The 14,033-nt window shown below is 42.6% G+C and overlaps 1 protein-coding gene across 5 annotated transcripts in view; it reads left to right on the top strand.

Moving 5' to 3' along the window:
* SHROOM3 (shroom family member 3) overlaps window positions 1-14,033 on the top strand; it is a 313,272-nt gene that overhangs the window by 255,847 nt on the left and 43,392 nt on the right. The gene's annotated exons all lie outside the window — the stretch shown is intronic.

Genomic DNA, 14,033 nt, shown 5'->3' on the forward strand with positions numbered 1-14,033 from the left:
ATTTGTTATATTTCCTATAATCCAACAACACTTGTATATGGTATCTACATTAAGATTCTCTGTAAGGTTTTCTTTGAAAAAAGGATTCCAAAGAAGTTTGAACATACCAGTTGAGGACAGGCTGAGATTTGCAGAAGGCTCCATCTATAAGGGAAGCAGCTGGCAAAAGGTTGCTCCAGGGACAGCCTGAAGAAGAAGAATCCCCAAGGTTACTGCTATTCCTTTCAGCCTCCTAGGATCTTCAAAATGTAGAGGGTCAGAGCCTTTTATTTAACAAGACGCCACTGAGGTGTGTAGGTTGATGTAGCATCAGTGCCAAAGTACTTTAGGCCAGAAAGTCCTAGTTATTAGGAAGTTATTGCCCTGGCCTGGGTGGGCAATGATCGCGGCTTGAACTTAGCAAGTGGTGGTGGGACAAGAGATGAGACAGATTTGGTTTGAATTTAGGAGACAGATCAAGAGCAGGTTAAGAGCATGAAGAGTGGAATCACACAGACCTGGGTTTGAGCTTGAAACAATTGAAATATTTCATAAAACAATCCTTAACAGTTGGAGGAAACAAATGAACCTCAATGTGTGTCCAGTTGGCATCCTAACCACGCAGAGATTGTGGTTAGAACCATGAAGCGATTATCTTTAAAACAAGCTGGGGTTGCCCTCATCAGCGTGGTCGAAACTGGCTCATGATGCTGTGTCTGTGTGAAGGGAGACTGTAAGGGAGCAGATAGGCAAGCAATTTCCTTTTCAAAACGTCATGACCTGGATGTTGCATACCTCACGCCCGCTCATGTCCTATTGGCTGGAATTTTTACTCTACTTATACTCTAAGATTTTTACTTGTGTGTGTCTTGTCTCCAAAAGTATATCATAAGCCCCTACAATAGTCCACCTCATAACTCTTCCCTATGCTCTGAGGTCTCTGCAACCCAGGTCTTACTGATGTTGGACTAAACTTGGAAATTGGTGTGGTTCTCATCCAATTTATTCGGATCCCAAATCCTGCCCGTTTTGTTTTTTTTTATTTTGAAATAATTTTAGACTCACAGAAAAGCTGTGAAAATAGTACAGAGATTTCCCATCCACCCATCACCCACCTTTCTCTAATGCTAACATCTTTGAAAACCATAGTGTAAATATTAAAACTAAGAAATTATCATTGGTGTAATACTATCAACAGACTATAAGGCTTTATAGACTTTATTCAGATTTCACCTTCCCTCCCACCCCCCCCCACCCCCTGCTAATGTCCTTTTTCCATTCCAGGATCCTACATTGTATTTAATTGTCATGTTTCCTTAGTCTCCTCTAATCTGTGATACTTCCTCAGTCTTTCCTTGTCTTTTATGACCTTGACACTTTTGAAGAGTATGGGCCAGTTATTTTGTTGAATGCCTTCTATTTCGGTTTGTCTGATACTATCTCATGGTTGGATTGAGGTTGAGCATTTTTGGCAAGAATACCAGAGAAGTGATGTGTCCTTCTTAGTGTGTCCTCTCCCGGGTTACATGGTGTCAGTGTTTTACTACTGGTGATGTTAACCTTGATTACCTGGTTAAGGTGAAGTTGCCAGGTTTCCTCACTGTAAAGTTATTGTTTGTCTCCTTGTAAACGAACACATATCTTGAGGGGGAAGATAGCTTTGAGGCTGTACAAATATTCTGTTTTTCCTCAAACCTTCTCCCACTGATTTTAGCATCTATCAACGGATATTGTCTGTGACAGTTATTACTGTAATGTTCTAAAGGTGAGTCTGTATTTCCTTAATTCCTTCCACATTTATTAATTGGAAGTCTTCTGTAAGGAAGAGCTGTCTCTTTCCTCCACTTATTTATTTATCCAACTATTTATATCAGTAAGGACTCCTTCCTATTATTTTATTCTGTGGGTTATAATCCAATACTGTTATTTATTTTATTGCTCAAATTGTTCCAGCTTTGGCCACTAAGAATTCTTCCAAGCTGGCTGTGGTCTAAGTCCTGTTTTGAAATATGGGAAGGGGTGAGGTGCTGATGTCTTTAGACAGAGCAGACATGATGTGCTTATCATCTGAGGAGTCTCACAGGTGTTGAGGTGGAAGGTTAGTAGTGGGCACTGAGCAAGTCTAATTCACGACAGGTCACAGAAGCCTACACGAATTTTGAAATTGAAAAGGGCTGGGATCACCTCATGAGCTAATTCCAAGTCCAGTGGGTCATGGGTATGTGTAGCTCCTTTTTCATGGAGAAAGTAGCCAGAAAGGATTTTCTCACTTATTTATAAGAAAAAGGAAAGAGCAAAAGGAAGAAACTCCCCTCCACCCTCACTCCAGGTATATACAGAGACCAGCCAAACCACCAAGGTAAAGAGAGAGAGAAGCTCTTAGTGGTCCAGGGCTTAATGTTCGCACACATCCAATCCCACCTTTCCTTTTGTGCTTGGATCCCTGAGTTCTCTCTTGTCTGACTTGTCAGTAGGAGTCCTATGATCTAACTTATCTCGGCAGAACTTCTCCCTAAAATCTGTCAAGCCTCAGGCTAGGGTAGTTCAATGAGTTAGTTCAAGAGACAAAATGTTCCAGCTTAAGACTCAGGATTTTCCAAGCCAGTGCTTTCCTCCATGAGCTTCCTGTCCCATCCTCATTCTCCACCACCAGTCACCGCCATCATTATAATGACCATCTCATCTAATCAGTAAGCACTTACCATACATGGTGATATGTGCTCTGTAAAGTACATTGAGATGAATGGGTCATAGACGCTCAGGCTTTGACTCTTCATTCATCCTTATTTGGGCAGCAGGGTTAGCAGCTGGCACTTGCACTTCCACTGGCAGTGAGTTCTGTCCTCGTCCTCCTGACTTAGTGAGCTCAGGACAGTGTGTCTCAGGAAGCCTCAGTGGATGTTGCTGTAGGACCTCTTTCAGTAGCCTCCAAAGGGTGGGAAGCTTAAAGCAATCAACACGCATTTTTTGCAGACAGTGGCATTTTTGCACGTGGAGGAGGATGCAGGTTTATCAGAGAAGAGCAATTAAAAAGGAAACTCCCTGGGCTTCCCTGGTGGCGCAGTGGTTGCGAGTCCGCCTGCCGATGCAGGGGACGCGGGTTCGTGCCCCGGTGCGGGAAGATCCCACATGCCGCGGAGCGGCTGGGCCCGTGAGCCATGGCCGCTGAGCCTGCGCGTCCGGAGCCTGTGCTCCGCAACGGGAGAGGCCACAGCAGTGAGAGGCCCGCGTACCGCAAAAAAAAAAAAAGGAAACTTCCTGATTGCAGTTTGATGCATGTTATCAGCAGATGATTTTCCTTGCTTCCCTCCTCCTCCTGCCCACGGAATAGCATTCTGGCATTCCCAAGCTGTGTGCTATTGTCTAAGATGCTGGCTCTTCTCCGGGAAAGTTACTAAGGGTCACTTTCTCTTCTTCCCTCTTAGAGAGCAGGAATTGAATTTTAATTGGCAATCTACAGAGGTGGCTGGGAATGAGTCCCTCCCACTTGCATGGAGCTTAGTGAGTTCCAGGTGGTTCAGGCTGTCTGATGGGAGTTGCATGGAATCGTTGAGAAGCCTTTGCAGCCCAGGGAGGAGCAGAAAGGGCAGTTAACAGGGTGAAATGGCTTTTTATCCCTCTCCTGAATATGACATGCAGTTGGCCAGAGGGTTGTTATCTAGGATGATTCTCTTTGCCACAAGGTAAGCCCACTATTATGTTAGAATGAGATTTTGAATCTTGCATTGCAGGATTCCCAACTGATAAGCCTTTCACAGATATCTTTCTGATGTTGTGCTATGTCTATTTATAAAGAAAAATTAGTAACCAACCTCATATTAAGTTTAAGCCCATTTCTCTAAATTGTCATGAAAATTCTCATTATTTGAGCACCTCGGGTAGTTCAGTGTACTATTAATATTTCTGTGTGGGAATTTTCAATCATTTTCTCTCCTATATATACAGTCACCATATTATGATGTACGTATTTAGAGTGGCTTTTTATCTCATTCAGATTAGCAGTTGCTCTTTGCTGTGTACTTCATGGTTTTGCTTCCCCATTTCCCCGGGGAATTTCAAATAAACAATTTCTTTCTCTCACAAGGAATGGCTACTTATCTATGTACTAGTAGCCAGGTTCTCTATTCTCATTGCCAACGTTTGTATAAAGAAAAGGAACCTGCAAATGTAGTCTCAGTATTAAAGAAAAGGTGTGGTCTTCTCATTTGAGTTTACATGAAAAGAAGTGTGTATTGAGATTGCTGGGTGTACAGTGTTTACCTCCATCACAATTGAAGGTTTAGATACTTGATTATCTTTTCCCTTTTTCACAATAATTTGAATTCAGCTTTTATCCTTATACAATCTTTGATTTGAAATTTTTGTTCAGAGCTATGCTTAATGCCAGTGTTTGCATCCCTAGATGCTTTTACTTAAAAGGAAATATGATATGGCCAAGGACCGGTGGCTGCACCAGTAGTGGTAATGTTCTGGATCTCCAGGTGACTTGAATATTTATTTTATTATTACGGGCATTCATTTTGTTATTATACCATGTAAAAGGTAAAAAAGAAAATAGGAACTGCTTAGATTATAAAACACATCTATAAAGAGAGGCATCCAGGGCTGGTATTTCAAGTCTAATTTGGCATCCTTTCACTTGAAGGCGAATGAATAAGAGAGAGCATTCTTCTGAGTTTTATAATTTTCTCCCCAGCAGTGTCAGGTTATGTGTGAATCGTGGTGGTGGTTAAACTCCTCCTTGTTGTGAAATTAGTTATGGAAATGCTGGCAGGTAGAAACTGAGGGGCTGGAACAAGTGTTCATAAAGTTTTCATCCACTTTGCCTTAAAACCTTCACTATTCTTTTCATTCGGGTCTTTTCTGGTATGATTTTAAAATATGGATCCTTCTTTTGACCATTGTTTAAGGTCCCTATCTAAAATTAATGCTTTCTGTCCTTTCTTTTGTTTTCTTTTGTTGTCGTTGCCTTTAATTTCTCACTTGCAACCTATTCCTCTAAATGAGGAGAAAGTGAAATAGAGAAGAGAAAAACACGATACAATGCATGACTTACTCCAAAAGAGAATTCAGTGTCTTTAGTGTTAGAAGTTTGGGGAGCATTTATTTGTTTTTGTTGAATGGGATGGTGTTTAGAAAAAAGGCACTACCAAAAGGTAAGGCGTCGGCCTCACAAAAACTTTTCGTTACTGTTTTGGCAAATGAAATATAGCTTATACTTCAAGCATTGCATAAAAGTTAATTAGCTTGATTTTGAAATGTCTTGGTTGGTATGTGGTGTAAAGGGTATCCTTTAAACCCTCAAAGGACAATCTTCTGTGGGATTACACACGGAGGAGGAGGGTGTCCAGCCATAGTGGTGGGTACCCTGCGCCTCCGGCCCTCAGCCCTGCAGCCCCCTGGGTGGAGGGCAAGAGCCCTGAGCACCTTCATCGTGTCCTGCTGAGCTGTTCCCCATATGCCCAACAGCGGTCCTCTGGGAGAGGCTCCAAACAATTCTGGGGCACACACAGTGTTTCTGGTTCTCTGTAGCTGTGTCATTCTCTCTGAGATCCGTGAGCATATATTTGTGGATGTCTGCATGTGTCTCTGTGTGGAAGATAAAAACAAACAGCATGAAAGTGATTTCTCTTTCAGCCCTGGCAACATATTCTATGACACAGAGAAGTAGTAGAGGAGAAAAATTTTAAATCATAATATCTGATATCTCAAGAAATCAGTAAAAACCAGTCCCTCCTTCCTTCCTCCAACAAATAAAATGCCCAGTTGCAAATTGAGAGTTGACAAGAAGAAATTGTTGATAATTAGCGCTTATGCTAGTCTATGTATGCTATGCGATTCTATTGTAATTGAATTTGAAAATCAAAGAAAAACAAACATGAATGCTGTTACAGGGCAAAGATGTTATAGTGTTCGTGTCAATTTCTGCCGTGACATATAGGCAGATGTTGAAGTGTGGGGAGGAGAGCTGAGTATTCTGATTACTCTGTACATGTCAGAGTTGAGGGGAGGAGGGAAGAAAGGGGGGCATATTGAGAAAAAAAGCATTTCAACATCATCACCCATTGGTGGCTAAGTGAAAAACACCCACCCCCATGGCTATGCCCTCTTTTTTATGGTAATAGTTCTGTGTGGTCATCAATAAAATTTAATCTTTTTTTTTTTTTTTTTTTTTTTGCTGTACGCGGGCCTCTCACTGTTGTGGCCTCTCCCGTTGCGGAGCACAGGCTCGGGACGCGCAGGCTCAGCGGCCATGGCTCACGGGCCCAGCCGCTCCGCGGCATGTGGGATCTTCCCGGACCGGGACACGAACCCGCATCCCCTGTATCGGCAGGCGGACTCTCAACCACTGCGCCACCAGGGAAGCCCCAATAAAATTTAATCTAAAAAAATGTTTCAAAATGGAGAGTGAGGAGGAGATTAACTAGTGGTGAAATGATGTTGGAGCCAGTGTGAAGGAATGGGGTAAAAAAGTATCTTACACGAAAAGGGTTTTTTTTTACCTTTTATGCAAATTTTAGATGTTAGAGTCTTACGTGGTCTGTCTGTTAGCCGACTTCACTCTTACTTGTGATTCAGTTGCCAAAGCCAAAAGTCCCCAGGGCATATTATCAGGATGTGACCTTTGAAAAGAACTTCTCTTTCCAGACAGGACTGTGTGTTGCCATGGGGTTATATTACTTAATGCATACCTTTCTACCCACTGAACCACTTTTTAAAGACACAGACATTAGGCCATTATAAAAGCCTCAGAAATGTTTGCCTGTTAGATTTTTCTGTGAATCCAAAAAGTCGAAGTATAGCTTTGAGTAGCCCAGTAGTCATAGAAACTAGAGGTTAGGGATGCTGAAAAGGGCCAAAGGATATCTCAAAAGCAATGTCTTTGCCAACCATGTGCTAAGGGACAATTACACCTTCTTTTACATTTTGGAAGATAATGGGTGTTTTCAACCCTGAAAGTTCTTGAGAGCTTGTCCGTCTCCTGTGAACATGTAGAAAACATATCTCAGGGCTTTCCTGGTGGAGGTTTGTTTCCCCTTTAAAGCATGAAAGGGGCAGCTTAGCAATAACTACCAAAATTGCAAGTGCATTTTAGTTTGAGCCAGCAATTCCACTTCTAGGAATTTCTGCAGATATGTGGACACAGAAAACAGTGTGTAGACATGGTTATTCACTGAAGCATTATTTGTAATAACAAAAGACTGGAAATCAAAAAGTGTCCGCAAAAAAGGGTCTGGTTGAAGAAATATGTTATATGCACACGATGGAATACCAGGCAGCTAAAAGGGGGGGGAAAAAGCTACGAGGAAGCTCTGTAAGTACTGATATAGAATGATCTACAACAGATGTTGTTAAGTTCAAAAAAGCAAGGGGTAGAACACCACATAGCTTTCCTTTTGTGAAGCGGGTGAAAAGAGATTTGTTCATATTTGCCTATACTTGCATAACAAAGCACTGGAAAACATACATAAGAAATTAACCACAGAGGTTTGCTGTAGGGGGAAGAGAAATGGGTGGAGAGGGCTGAGAAGGAGAGTAAGACTTCTTAACGGCTTTGATCTTTTTTCTTTAAACTGTGTGAATTAATTACCTATTCAAAACAATACCTGAAGTAAATTTGGGGAAAATATTAAGATTTGATAAATTTTGGTAATGAGTACACACGAGTGTTTTTTATATTCACTTGAATGCATTTATGTGTGTTTGAAGTATTTCATAATTTTTTAAAAGATGAGGAAAAATAGGAAAAGAAATAACGGTGATACACAAAAGAACCTTAAGAAACATGTTTTATCCCCTGCTAAGCTCCAAGTGTTCAGTAATTATATCATGAAGGCTCTCAACCCAAATCCATGATATGTTAATTCTGATAAACCTAATTTACAGAATACATTGATATTAGTGGTTTTTCTTTCTTTTTTGGGGGGAGTGGGTAAGACTAGAATCTTGTTATGATGGACTTCGTTGTCTATTATAGCATTGTGTCTATTATAGCACTAAACAAATGATGGCAGATGGGGGTTAGTAAGTGAATTAAGACACATGATGTTTTATTTGGTAGTGCCGGTATTGAGTGTATTTGGTATTTTTACATGTTCAACTCATGTCCAGTTGATAACTAGCATGGTTTATAAAGTTAGCGCACCCAGAAGAGCCCAAGCAAAGTCTCAGTCATAACAGCTCATCAAAGAACAGCATCAACAAAAAAATTAACTCCAACTCTTAGAATTTCTTATTATCCAAGTGGTGGTTGTGACCTTCTCCATTTATCCAAAGCATACCAATGCTTCAAGGTCATCCGAAGTCCCACTCTACTACCAGGCCTTTTGGCCAACTTCAGACCCCATTCTCGATCACTGGCAGCAAGGGAGCTTTTTGGTGCTTAAACCAAAATCCTCAGGAGCTAGCATGGCCCAGTATGATCTCATGACTTTCCTACCATCCGCTCTTCATTCCCAAGGCTCTGGGCTACAGTCTGTTCTGCTTCTTGAAATCCGCACATTTATTCCTGCCTCAAGGCCTTTGTGTTTCTTTTTTGCTTTGTGCGCTAAATACTCTGCTCCCAGCTCTTTGCAAGGTTGATTCCTTCTTATCATTTAGATCTGGTTCGGGTGTTACTCTCTCAAAGAGGCTGTCCCTGATCCCCGGTCACACTCTCACATTACCCTGTTCTGTTTCCTCCAGAGCCCTTATAACTACATGAAAATTCCCTGTTTATTTGCTTACTTGTTAATTGTCTGTCTCTCTACTCTGCCCACCTCACCTCTTTTATACTGCTCGTTGCTCAGAAGTTAAGAACACAGGCTCCGGAGGCAGATGCCTGAGTTTAAATATCAGCTCTGCTCCTCAAAACCCTTGTGACTGTGGATGGGTTGCTTAGTCTCTCTTGATGACCTCATTTTCTCATTAATGGTCCTATGTCATAAAGATACAGTTTAAAGGTTAAGTGAGAAAATGTGTGTCAAGTGCCTGGAATGATGCTTGGCACTCAGTAGGCACTCAGATATTTTTCGAGTGAATGAGTAACACTTAGATGCTCTTTAATACTTTTTCTTGCATCTGAAGCTCCCCAACAAGATTATAAACTCCTTGGGGGCATCTGTGACCTCCCAGAGCTCCAGTTGCACTTCAGCAGGGTAGAAGGCGCATAGTAGGTGATCAGTGAATACTGCCCGAAAGACGTGAACTGCTTTATTGTAGATGTCTCCAAAATATGCTTTCATTCCTGAATCTCTCTGTGTGTTAGGGCAAAATCATCTAAGAAGGACATCGTGCCACTTGCTAGTTCCAGTTTCATCAGCCTGCGCATCCCATGCAATTGAGCTTCCTTGTTTGTGGTTAGGAATGCAACAAAAGGGCTTTGTTTGAATTGGTATGCTCATGATGTAATGTGCTTTAGGAAAATATCTCCTTATCTTCGTTAAGATCAGAGTGATCCTAAAATGTCAAAGCGTGCTGTGCTCTTTAGGAATGCTTATTAAATTATTTGCATCATTGAAAAAGTCAATAAACAGCTGTTTGACTTTTTTGGTTATCTCCAGGTACAGTGAATTATATTTTCAAAATGAGAGGCTATTTTTAAAATACTTGGCTTTTTTTAATAGGTAACGCATGTACGTAGACATAATTCAAAAGTTAGAAAAGGAAATACAGTGAAAACTAAGTTTTCCTCCCCAGAGGCAGTCATTGGTTCTAGTTTCTCAAGTATTCTTCCAGAAATACTCTTTGCATTAATAACCGTAAGTGATTCTGTATGGTTTTCCCCACATACAGCAGTATACTGTACGCACAGTTCTGTATCTTACAATTGTCCTTTAACCATATATTTTGGAGATATGTCCATATCCATAGAACTACTCAGTTCTTTTAATGGCCACATACATATTCCGTTGTGTGGAGGTACCACACTGACTTAACTGGTCTGCTACTGATGAGTATTTTGGTTGTGTTTCAATCTTTTGACGGATATGTTATTTTAAAATGATTTTGCTGAATGTTGCCAAACTGCTCTTTATTCGGATGCGCTGATTTACACACCCACCCTGCTCCAGCAAGGTCTGAGAGTTGGTGGGCTATATTTTGGTCATCTTTTTCATTGTTCTTTGTCCTCATTTCATCACTTAATTGTACATATTGGAAGAATCTTATAAAACAAAGATTTATCTCTGAAACCTCCTAACATATGTTCTGCATCCAAAAGAAAGGGGTATGTTTTTCAGAGCCTACTGATTTGCTTGTTTCACAAGCACCCTGTTCTTAATGTATCGATGTTACACCTGGGATGAAATCTTCCTCTACCCCAGGACAAAGAGTTAACCTCTGCAATCTACTCCGGAGAAGCAGCTCCGCAAGTTGGGTGTCCTGTCTTGGCATTGCAAGTCTTGGGCACTTACTTTATCTTTAAGAATTATTTCTTTATGATTTATTATTTATTAGAGGAATACTTCACTTGGTCTCCCCACCAGAATGTAAGCTCCCTAAGGGCAGAGACCACATCTTAGTTATTAAATCTTTTAAGTATCTCTAATCAGTTTCGACTCTTCAGTCCTCATCTGTCGTGCCCATGAGCCCCGTCCACCACATGAAGCCCCTCACCTTTCCCTCTTTGGGCTTCCTAATGAAGACAGAGGACAGTGGGTGTGAAGTCCCTCCAGCTGTCCTCCCAGCCACTCCCTTTCATATGAGCATCAACATCTTACCTCCTCCTTTCTTCTCATTTACTTCGGTGGACCTGCCTTTACTCCTGCATAAGGTCGTGTGCTCTAGAATCCCATCCTTGCCTACTTCCTCATGAGTCTTACGGAGCATCAGCCTCTCCTCATCCGGTGTCTTGGGCTGTGCGTGTATGCACTCCCTGTCTCATACAGATTCGCTCATACTTCTCATTATTTAAAACAAAACAGCAAGAACAAATCCTTTTCACTCCCTGGCCCCCTCTAGCCTCCTAGCTACCACCTTCTTTCTCCCCTTTAGAGCCAAGGTCTTGAAAGAATGATCTGCCCTTGCTGTCTCCATTTTATCTCTCATTCACCTCTTACCCCATCCTAATCAGGCCTCTGCCCCTGTCATTCCATTGCAAAGACTCATCAGTCATCAAATCCAGTGGACGTGCATCTACCCACATCACACTCATCTCTCGGTAGCAGTTGGAATGATTGACAGTTCCTCCTCCTCCTCCCCGCTAGGATGCTGTGAAACTCCCATACTCTCTTGTTGGACTCTCCCCAAGCCCGTTCCACCCCCAGACTGTGATAGTTCTCGGAGGCCCATCCTGAAAGCACTTCCTTTCTGTCTCCTATGCACTCTCCCCAAGCAGCTTATCTTTTCTCAGAGGACATGTGTTTTATGGCTCCTCAATGGGTATGTGTAGCCCAGACTCCAGCCCTGTGGGCCCCACTGCTTCCTGTCCACCACTGCAGTCCCCAGGGCCCCTCACATTGCACGCCCCAAGTGAGCCATCTGCCTCCCCGCTCTGTTTCCCCCCTTCCTCCCTCCGCTCCCGTCCCTCCATCTCATAGTTCTTACCATTCTAGTTCAAGCTACAAACATGAAGACCGTCCTTCCTCCTTGACTATACTCTCTTCTACACCAACCACATCCAAGCGCTCACTAGGCTGGGCATTTCGCCTCCTCGGTGGTTGGTTCTTAGATCTGTCATCCCTTTAAGTTCACTGCCCCTGCCTTAGTGCCGGGTCTTGATTATCTCTTACCCTGGCCAAGACGATAGCCTCCGATCTTGTCTCTCTCAAATATAGTCTCATTATTGGCAATATCTTCCTGAAACTCAAATTTGAACATGGCCCTCCTTGGCTAAGGTTCTTCGGTGGCCTCCAAACCCATAGGATACTATTCACACCCTTCAGTGAGACCTGGACCCTCCTCGCTCTTCACCTTCATCTGCTGCCTTCCTCTCACTCGTCATCTCCTCTCCACCTACTTAAGTTGCTTGTACCGTGTTCTTCTGCATTTCCATGCATTTGTCGTGCTGTTTCTTCTTCTTTTTTTTTTTTTTTTCCGATACGCGGGCCTCTCACTATTGTGGCCTCTCCCTTTGCGGAGCACAGGCTCCAGACGTGCAGGCTCAGCGGCCATGGCTCACGGGCCCAGCCGCTCCACGGCATATGGGATCTTCCCAGACCAGGGCACGAACCCGTGTCCCCTGCATTGGCAGGCGGACCCCGAACCACTGCACCACCAGGGAAGCCCATCGCGCTGTTTCTTCTACCTGGTTGTCCTTCCCTTCCGTTTCCCGCCCCCTGCCATCTGGAGAAATCTTTCATGGTTTCATGTTTTCGGTGACTGCCTCTTCTGAGTTCACTGAGCACCTTGTACAGGTCTCGATTACGGAACCCATCTCAGTGTCTTATAGCAGTTTACGTGGCTGTCTCTTCTACTGTACTGTGAATTATTTGGGTCTAGTGATACTTTGTTCTTCTTTGGATCCCCAGTGCCAGCATAGTGGCTGCCACATAGAAAGTCTCTGGATGCCCTTGAATGAATGGGAAGGAAATTGAAGAAAGGTCTGGATAGCTTACATTTAAAAGGGAGCCTTGCTATTGCTTTTTTTGTTTTTTATTTTTTTGCGGTATGCAGGCCTCTCACTGCTGTGGCCTCTCCCGTTGCGGAGCACAGGCCCCGGATGTGCAGGCTCAGCGGCCATGGCTCACGGGCCCAGCCGCTCCACGGCATGTGGGATCCTCCCAGACCGGGGCACGAACCCATGTCCCCTGCATCGGCAGGCGGACTCTCAACCACTGCGCCACCAGGGAAGCCCCTTGCTATTGTTTTTAAAGCACAAAGGGAAATTTATTTTCACTTAACCTAGATGAAACAGCGTGTCTCCGTTGTCCTCTGCACAGCCCCCTTTTATACTTAGAATCTGATTCAGAACCTTCAGCAAGGTGTCTGATCCTTCATGAAGGAGGTGTACCAACTGATATTAAGCCTAGGTAGCTACATTCTGTCAATACTTCAGGGCACCTCCTCTCTTCTCTCCATTGAGATTTCAGTCTAGAAATCCCTGAAGGTGTTGGTAAACATTATCGCACTTTTCTGCCAAAAATAAAGTTCAGCCACTCTCTCTTGACTCTGACCTTCTATAGTAGTGTAATCCTCCTTACCAAATTCATCCATCCTTCAGTATTGCAGTCTGAAGAACACCCACTTTTCCCCTTTGGCTTTGTCAGTTCTTTGTGTTATAAGGGCAGGATGTTTAAAGGTGAAGTCATTGACTTGCAAAATGAGAAACTGTTTTGGAGAGCATCTTGTTGTTTATACTCCGCAGATCAGAGTGTGTTAACACCAAGGTAACTGGTAGTTTTTATGTCGTTCTTACCAAGATATTAAAATAATAGCATTTATCCAGCATCAGAATGTCACAGAGAACTTCAAAATCCCCAGAAAGTCCCTTGAGAGGTGGGCAGGAATTATTGCTCCCATATTTATATATGGACAAGTCGTGCAAAGAAAGACCAAGGCAACTCCATGTGCCTTAAATTAATAAAGCATGAAACGTTAACATGTAGGAAAGCTAGGTGAAGGTTATGTGGGATTTTTTCCAGCTTTATTGAGGTATAATTGATACATAACACTGCAAGTTTAAGGTGTAGAACATCTTGATACATTTCTAAATTGTAAAATGATTACCACCACTGTATTAGATGCCAGCTGCATCTAGTCACATAGTTACCATTTCTGTCTTAGCTGGTGAGAATATTTAAAATCTGTTCCTTTAGCAACATTCAAGTATGTATATGATACGGAATTAGCTATAATCACCATGCTGTACATCAGATCCCCGGAACTTGTTAATCTTTATAACTTGAAGTTTGTACCCTCTGACTAAAATCTCCCCATTTCCTCCACCCCCTCAACCCCTGATAGCCACCACTCTACTCTGTTTTTCTGAGTTCGTCCTTTTTAGATGCTACATGGAAGTGAAATCATTCAGTATTTGTCTTTCTCTGTCTGGCTTATTTCACTTAGCATAATGCATCCAAGTTGTTGCAAATGGCACGATTTCCTTCTTTCCCGTGGCTGAATAATATTCCATT

The sequence above is a fragment of the Stenella coeruleoalba genome (assembly GCF_951394435.1).
Source record: "Stenella coeruleoalba genome assembly, chromosome: 4".
NCBI classification, from domain to species: Eukaryota; Metazoa; Chordata; class Mammalia; order Artiodactyla; family Delphinidae; genus Stenella; species Stenella coeruleoalba.